Here is an 8,733-nt window from a genome sequence, read left to right as displayed (position 1 = left end):
ATGGTCATAGAGACCACTCTAAATGAAAATCAACTCCTTCTGAACGATACTTCGGAAAAAGAAAATATGTTAACTTACCTGATTATTTGATTTGCAATTACTGTGGTCATACTAGACACCTTCTAGATAATTGTGTCAAACGTATAAAAGATTTTAATGAGAGTATCAAATTCGTTAGAGCGCCTGACACTCTCATAGAAGAAAATGACTTTCCTACACCCGAATCAAGCTCGAATGATGAAAGAAACAACTTTCGTTGGTTCTATGATATGATCTTGTAGATACCCGGTATCTGTTGATTCCCCAACAAACACCCGATGATTATCGGACTACAACATGCTTAGGAATCGCTACGTTTAATCGACAGTTTGTATAACTATACGTCGGAAAACTCAAAACGATTTCGAAAAAAAAACGTTTTCAAAAGTACCTGGAGTGTTTTATGCACGACGACGGGGTCACAATGACACTAACTAGTCAAAACCGACACCGGACCAAAAACCAACTCAAAATTCAAATCCCGACTCCAACAACGAGTCAAACCGAGTCAAATACAAAAAACAAACATCACAAAGCTTCCATGTTAAGTATACACGGTATACTTGAATGGTCAAGTACAAAAATCATGCCATCCAAAACCTAGGATAAAACAACTCATGATTTCAAATGCGTGATAGTGACAAGACAGCTCGAAGACCCGCGAAATGGCTCGCGCCTCTTCGAGTAGCCCATGCGGCCACATCGCTTAAAACGCACACAACCACTTAATCCTCTATAAATACCCTTCAAATTCCACCATTTCAAGGTACACGAGTGTCCGTCCCCTCATTTCTCCCTTAAATTTCTAGACTCGACTTCTCAAGTCACAAACCGACACATATTTTCGACCTACCGATCGGAAATATAAGCCATACACATTGTTTGGTATCGTCATCGTGCATTAAATCACTTGACCGACCATCTCGACCAACTACACAATCATGAAACTAAACAAATACTCTTTACATTGCAAAAACGGTTTTCAACCGAGTTTTTAGACCTAACAAGGTTTTACACTTCCTTCGATTTCTCGTCTTCAACCTTGCATGTAAGTATGAGGGTGTAATTAATCCTCTTCTTTCATGTCTTTTTATCTGTTTTTATGACCTTAACATGCTAAAACATGCATAACATGGTCCAAAATGCGGATCGAATGAGCCAAAACCGAGTTTTGGCCGGAAACAGAAGTCCCTAGTCACAACTAGATACCTCGCGCCCCAATGGGCTATCTAGGTCAGAACTCAATCGTGTTTGAGTTCATTCGTTCCATTTCATTTTACAACCAGTTTTTATCATTTCAAATCATTTTTATGATAAATATTTTTAACCATAAATCATGTTCACCCTTGGTTCCTCATACCATAACGGTTTAATCCGTGTTTCGGTGATAACATTTGGTTAATTATATTTTAAAAGGCATTTTGAAACCTTTTATTCATTTGTTTATACTTTCAAAAACAACCATATTAGTCATACATGCATAATCATTCTTGGTTCCACATACCATGTCAGTTTAAATCCGAGTGAGATGATGAACATTGACTAATTACAAACAATGAACTTAACACAATTAGTTCATAATCAACAGTTTTCAAAACTATTCATGTCAAGCTTTCAAAACCGAACCCGACATCGAATATCGTCAATACAATGATGAGTATTCAAGTCCCGCTCTTCATATTAACACAAAATCGGTCTAAAAGACCTTTTCAAACGGAAACGAGATAAAATACCCTTTTACAAACCGTTTCACAAACATTTTCAACAGCGAGGAGACGTCTATTTGGATCGTCTGTTGCCTCGCGCCTAAACAGGCTTACTGATTTCCAGTTTTCAAACCAGGACAGGTCCCTTTGCATCACCCTAAGGCTCGCGCCTCAATAGGCTGCCTGATGCAGGTCATGCTTCCTTTCCAGCACTTGTCTAGGACGATCCCGACTTCGGTTGACCCTAATACAAGACGGATCACATGGTAAGTCTGCCCTTTTACTTTGTATTTGCAAAACTCCTTTCTAAGACAAATGGATCACGTTATGCACCATAAACCTAACTTAGTAAATGGATGTTTAATTTCCGTCTTGCATGCAAATCAACTTTAAATTCAACTTGACATCAATTACTTGATATTTGGATAAACAACCGACATAGAAAGCTCACATGTTAGGTTTAAACTTGTGGATGTGCATTCATGCATTTACCCGTTTTATCAACTTTTGCATTCAACCAACCAAGATAGATTAGTAGAGGATGCTACCGCGGGCGGGATTGGGTGTCCGATTAAAGGGCTTCCCAATACGTACCTTCACCTTTTACTGAGAAACTTTGGATAGTGAACGACCTTATTCAGGGCAAACGAGAGACATTCTAGATATAGGATGCTAAAGAGGGACGACTCCTTATCTTTAGTACCTATGTCAAACACCACTTTTAGCCTTGTTTGACCTAGGTATAAAGTGGATTCGAACGCTTTCCAAGCATCCCACAATTGCTTGGTGGTGACTCTGAACATCTCTAACATCATTTCGAGACCCTTGCCGAGATGAAACCGACTGATCAAAAGCGATCTGGTTAAAAGCATTTTTATGCCATCGAGCGTGGATTTCAGACTGCTGTACGTCCACAGATTGGCTTGGCGTGGAGGTGGCCCATGTCCACAGATTCGCGAATCCGCTGGGGAACACTAGGACACTTGTGTCTTTGTGATCCCTAGATGGTGAGACTCGAAAGAGGTCTTGAAATACATTAATTGATATTGCGGTCATAAGTCGGGCTCCTTGTCCGGGCCCACAACCTAACCTTTATCGACCAATTGGCTCGTCCCGTCGGCGTGAGTTTTCTCATCCCCGCATTTCAAATCCCGCTTACGTCAAGCATACCATTGACGTTACACATTTCTATTTCGTCAAAGAGTTTTCATTTCCTTCGTGCACGAGGATAAGGCACCCTCCTTACACATTTTGTTTGGATTGGTATCCCTCTTGAAAATCGGGGTTTAATCGCTTGGTGTGTAACCCACCCTTTTAAGCCAAAATCCGTATCAGCATTATGCATAAGATAATGAACTGCGAGTGCTTATGTGCTATGTGATCATAAGTCCTTATGTGTCATTTCAAACTTTCAAAAACACGCTTTTGTGCCGTTATAATGGCCATTTCAAACGTTGGTCTTTCGCCGACCGATGCACGCCTTTCTAGGCCATCGTAGTGACGTTTTACAAACCTGGTTTTCTACAACCATTTCGAAAAGAACGCCTTTTAAGGCCATCGTAATGCTGATTTTCAAACCAGGTTTTCTACAACCATTTCAAAAAACACGCCTTTTTAGGCCATCGTAAGGACGATTTTCAAACCCGGTTTTCTACAACGTTTCAAAAAGCACGCCTTTTTAGGCCGCCGTAATGACGATTCTCAAATCCGGTTTTCTACAACCATTTCAAAAGCACCCTTTTACGCCGTTATAATTGCCGCGTCAAGACACGAATTTTAACCCATCTCGTGCTGACACAGTGGCTCTTTCAAAACCCGAAAATGACACACACCCTTTTTCGAGGCCTTTTCGAATCCCAAGGACCATACACCGTCCCCGAGATCAAAAGCTTTTCAAATCTTTCGAAACTCGATTTTCAAAACACACGATTTTGGATTTCAAAAGCCGTCTTCGGAAACAGCACATTGTTTTCAGAGCCGCCACAACTCGAACTCAAACCATCTTTTGAAAACAAACTTAAGACAACTTTTCAACTGGTTGACCTTTTGAAGATCCCTACTCTTCAGAAGCCATCCATAAAACGACAATAGAATCTTTTGAAAATTTCTATTTTCGAAAATTTCAGTCCACCATTCCAATTATGCCTCGTGTCTATCGAGTCAAAGCAAACATACTTAAGGGTCTTTACTTAAGAGTCGTCTCACCTCGAGACTCGTTCAACGGCGTAACGCCCTTACGTTGAACGCGGGTCAAAGTCCGGTCAACACCGTCACACCCTAAATCGAGTTAGCACCAAGGCACCATACACGGTTGCCCTCGTCTCGTTGGGTCCAAAGTGTCATCCCGTCTTTTGTGTTGTCTGCATTTAGTCATTAAACCATGTCGGATTGGGATGTAACGTGAGCCATTTTCTGCCTCAAAACCATGGCCCCGTCTTCAGCTTTGTCCAACAACAACGATGACAACAGAGATCTCACGACTGCTCAGCTAGCCAGCCTGCTCACAACTCTTAAGGTCACCCTAGACCATGTCGAGACCCGTATCTACACCTTGTAAAACAAGGAAACGAGAGAACACAACACTCCGCCTTTGACCGAAACTGAGAAAAGGCTCAAGCTCTTGGAAGAACAGCTCCTAGCCCGTGGTAACAACATCCACCATGAGAACAATCGCAGATTCGAACGCGTTGGAGATTAATTGCCCGACAACTTTATCTTGACTGATGTACTCAAGTTTAAGGGAGTGGAGGACCCGCTCAGTCACATTCGGGCCATCAATGATTACATGTCCATCAAGGGGGTCAAACAGGAACTTTTCACCCGGATCTTTCCATCATCCCTGGAGCCGATTCTCCGCTAATGGAACTGTTTCCTCGACCCCAAGAGCATTACCACTTGGGACGAAGTCGCCGTCAAATTTTCCATACAGTACGCCGACATTGTCAAAATCTAAGCCAACACCCGCACTCTTGAGGTCCTGACTCAGAATGATAAGGATTCACAGAATTCTTAACCCGTTGGAGGAGGGTAATCACCCAATTGGTCAGTAAGCTGAGTGAATCAACTGTGGTGGAGAAGTTTGTCAACAACCTCCATCCAGTTTATGCCAATCTATTGAGGTATCAAAACATCAAAACCTTCCAGGACCTGCAAATCCTCGGAACCCGCATTGCAGACGACCTATGCAAGGGCGTTCTAGCCAAAACCACCGGTAGAGGCAATCAGGGGTCTACATCAACCGGATCTCGTCCCTACGGTCGGACAAACAAAATTGATGAGGTCAACCAACTCGAACCAACCACAAAGAAAACTGAACGTCCTCAAATGGCATTCACAAACTTGGTAACAACCTATGCCAGCGCCCTAAAAAGACTCATGGACCAAGGGAAATTACAGTCGATTGGGCCCACTATGGACCTGTCCGAGGCTAAGAAAACCCGTTTCTAGAATCCCAACGCCTACTTCCAATACCGCCAGGGCAAAGGTCATGACATGGAAGCCTGCTTTAAGCTGAAGCATGCCATTCAAGATATGATTGAGAAAGGGGAATTACCTTTACCTCCGCCAACAAAGCCAAATAACAAGACAAACACCTTGGGAATCCATGCCATCTCCGATGACGAGCCAAATCTGGATTGCTCACACCTCATCCTACCTATTGAGGACGAGGTGAATGCCTTGGCAAAGGACACCCCAGACGAGATGTTCGTATTCAACGCCGCAACCATGCTCACCATGTTCCAGCAGGTTGAAGAAGCCATAGCCAGTCTCTTAGAAAGCATCGCCCGACTTGAGGACGCCTACCACCTGCTGATTTTCAACCCGCCAACACCAACACCACGCCCAAGGGAGGGTCCTCCAAGAACCCAAAACTCCCAGTTCCAGAGAGAATTGCTCCCGCGACCATTCTGGCATGCACCCCACAACAATCAACCCCATAACAATCATAACCACAATAATCAACCCCACAAAAACTACCCCTACAAGAACTTTCCCTACAAAAACTACCCGCCAAGGAATACCCCTCCAAGGTACGCTCGCGACCCCAAAATCAACGGTATCTGGAGAGACGAGGCAGAGGATATCTATATCGTTTCGGGAAAAGGCAAACAAGCAAAAGAGGTCGGTCAACTTACCCGATCCGAACGCCCCTACCAAAATCCGAACAATTCAACAACCAGTTCGACAACGAATGACCAAGTCGTCCCGGATGTGCATATTCAACCCAGGGTTCCCAAAAAATCAATCCTTAAACTACTGCAAAGGGCGAAGGCCGAAATATCAATTTGAGAACTGATTGCTACATCCTTCAAACATCGGCAGGATTTGCTACAAGCCTTGGGAAAGTTGACAGTTCCCTCTATCTCCTCTCCTGAAGAAGTGGTAGCACACATGACCAGGGATGTCCCTGACCTGAATAACCCGGTCATATTCTCCGACGAAGATATCCCTCCATTCGAAGCCAACCATAACCTGGCCCTATACATCACTGTATAGTGCATGAAGAACAATGTACCTATGGTTCTAGTGGATGACGGATTTGCAGTTAACGTCATTCCCCTTAAGACGGCTCATAAACTAGGTATCAAGGAAGCTGACTTGGTCCTGACTAATCAAGGGGTACACGCCTATGACGGCACTCGCCGCAAGGTCGCAGAGCTCATCACCTTAACCATTGAAACGGGACCCCTAGAAAGACAAGCCAGTTTTCAGGTGGTCGATATCGACGCCTCTTTCAACATACTTTTGGGACGCCCCTGGATTCACGCTGCCAAGGCCGTCACCTCAACCCTTCATCAAGAAATCAGGGTCCCTTTCAATGGGAAAACAATCACAATTCCCGCCTCCCCGATCAAGGCTATCATGAAGAAGGGAATAGCCTCTCAGGTCATTGAAGAGGACGATAGTGAAATGTGGGGATTTCAAGCTATGAATGCCCTAACCGATGAATCAACGCCCTTTGATTGGGACCCGTTCTCGAACCTCACAGTCAACTGTATCTTGATGCGCTAGGGTTATTTCCCGGGCCTACCTCTCAACCCACTGAAGAGCACCTCGCCTCCCATAAAACAGGCCAAGGTCCCTAACATCCCCTTCGGTCTGGGCTATGAGCCGACCGATGAAGACATCCAGGAAATGAATCTCCTAATACGGAAGCGCAAAAAGCACGGAGTCATCCTACGACCCTACCACTTAACTCTCAATGGATACTTCATCCCCAAAGGAGAGTCTGAGCTCTACAATGGCTTTCCTGGGCAAATCTACGACCCCGTAGCAATGGTCAAACACCCGGGCGTTGCAGTGCCGGGTTTGGTACCCAGTACCTACGTCCGAGACTACTTTGCGGGGAAGACCCCGGCGCTGGTGACGATCGATGGGAGGGAGACTGCTCCTCCTCCTTGTACAGCTGAGCAGAGGGCTCGTCTGTGGCTTTGGTGGTTCCTGTCTTTGATTTACCTCGGAGACAAGGGCGAGAGGCTATCGACGAAGCTTCTTCCCTTTCTTTCGACCGAGTTCCTAGGACGTTGGGACCGGGTCACCGCTTTGGTTTTGCGGTCCTCATCCGCTTCATGATGGCCATGGTTCGTCTGGAGTTGATGGAGAAGGGGACTTCTCCTGGCGCTGTCGGACTGGACTACTTGTTGGAGGTATGAACCTTCCTTTAGACCAAGGTAAATTCCTTTCTTTATTAAATCACGAAAGATCGTCATTGATTATTACGTTCTACGGGCGTGGGTGTACTCTTACTTCCCGAGTCTCGCGCCCAAGAGGACGGAGCCGCTGGAGAAGGCCTATCCCGTGGTGAGGATTGGGTGATGTCTTGGACGAAGAGCAAGCGCTCTTCGCACAATGTCTACCGGCGGGACGTGAACGCCTTTCGGTGAGCGGCGTGAGTATCCCACTCGTATTCATTTATATTTCTTATCCTTTGCCTTCACTTGATCATAGGAATGATCTTTGCCTTATCTTGTCGCAGTGGGTGCCCAGGACCTTGGGCGAGTACGCTGTTGGAGCGCCTCCTTTTGTCGCCGAGGTCCTTCGACCTAGGAGCCCGAGTTTCTTTGTTGTGGACGTCGATGGGTCTGTGTGGTATACGGGCGAGCGTTTGGCTCGTCGGTGCTCTCGGGACGCGTTGACGGTTCCCGTTGATCCCCGAGGACGATGTTCGGGGAGCCTGCGAGGCCGAGAGGGAGGCGGACGTGGGCTGGTGCCGGTGGCGACGACCTTCTTCTCCTCGGCGAGGACTACTCGGCGTTCCTTTACGGGAGGTTGGCGTACTGGCCAGTAGTGGTGAGTATCTTTTACTTTTCCTTGACTTGATTTTGAGAATTACGACGAAAGATCGTCGATTAATGAGAATTATTTGTCCTTGCAGGAGGTCGAGGCGGCGGGCATCGAGCCCCCAGAGTACCCCGAGACCCTCGAGTACACTGACGCGACTGGGAGGACGACGATCTCCGAGTTGCGTGACTTTGACGTAGCTGTGACGGATGCTGGCCTAGACGACTGGCAGCATCTGATTCGGAGGGTGAGCCTCCAGCTTATATACCTTTCGTGTAAGAACACATTTGATTGAACTTGTTCAATTTCATCGAGAATTTCTTTTGAAATGCAGGTCGCGCCATCTCGGTTTGTGGCACTATGGAGGGTGGCCAACCGGCTACGAGCTACCGCCATCGAGGCACTCGTCGGTGGTCGAGGTCGTCAGGTATGAACCTCATTTGATTTCTTTTGATTTTTGATTTTCAGTTTTGTTTGAATTGATTGACATGAGCCAATTTACTTCTGTTTATAGGCTGGCCGTGAGTCGGAGCGAGAGTTGACCCAGTCTCGGGAGGAGACAGCTCGCTTGTTGAGGGAGCTCGAGTTTCGGGATGCCGAGATTGCTGCTCTTACGGCGAGGGTTGCTGAGTTGGAGGGTGCCCAGCAGTAGTTTTGTACATTTGGACATCTGATTTTGAACATTTTTGGACTTTGTTTGGGGCGC

Source organism: Silene latifolia, chromosome Y (genome assembly GCF_048544455.1).
Source record: "Silene latifolia isolate original U9 population chromosome Y, ASM4854445v1, whole genome shotgun sequence".
Taxonomy (NCBI): domain Eukaryota; kingdom Viridiplantae; phylum Streptophyta; class Magnoliopsida; order Caryophyllales; family Caryophyllaceae; genus Silene; species Silene latifolia.
Note: the sequence above shows the minus strand (reverse complement) of the source record.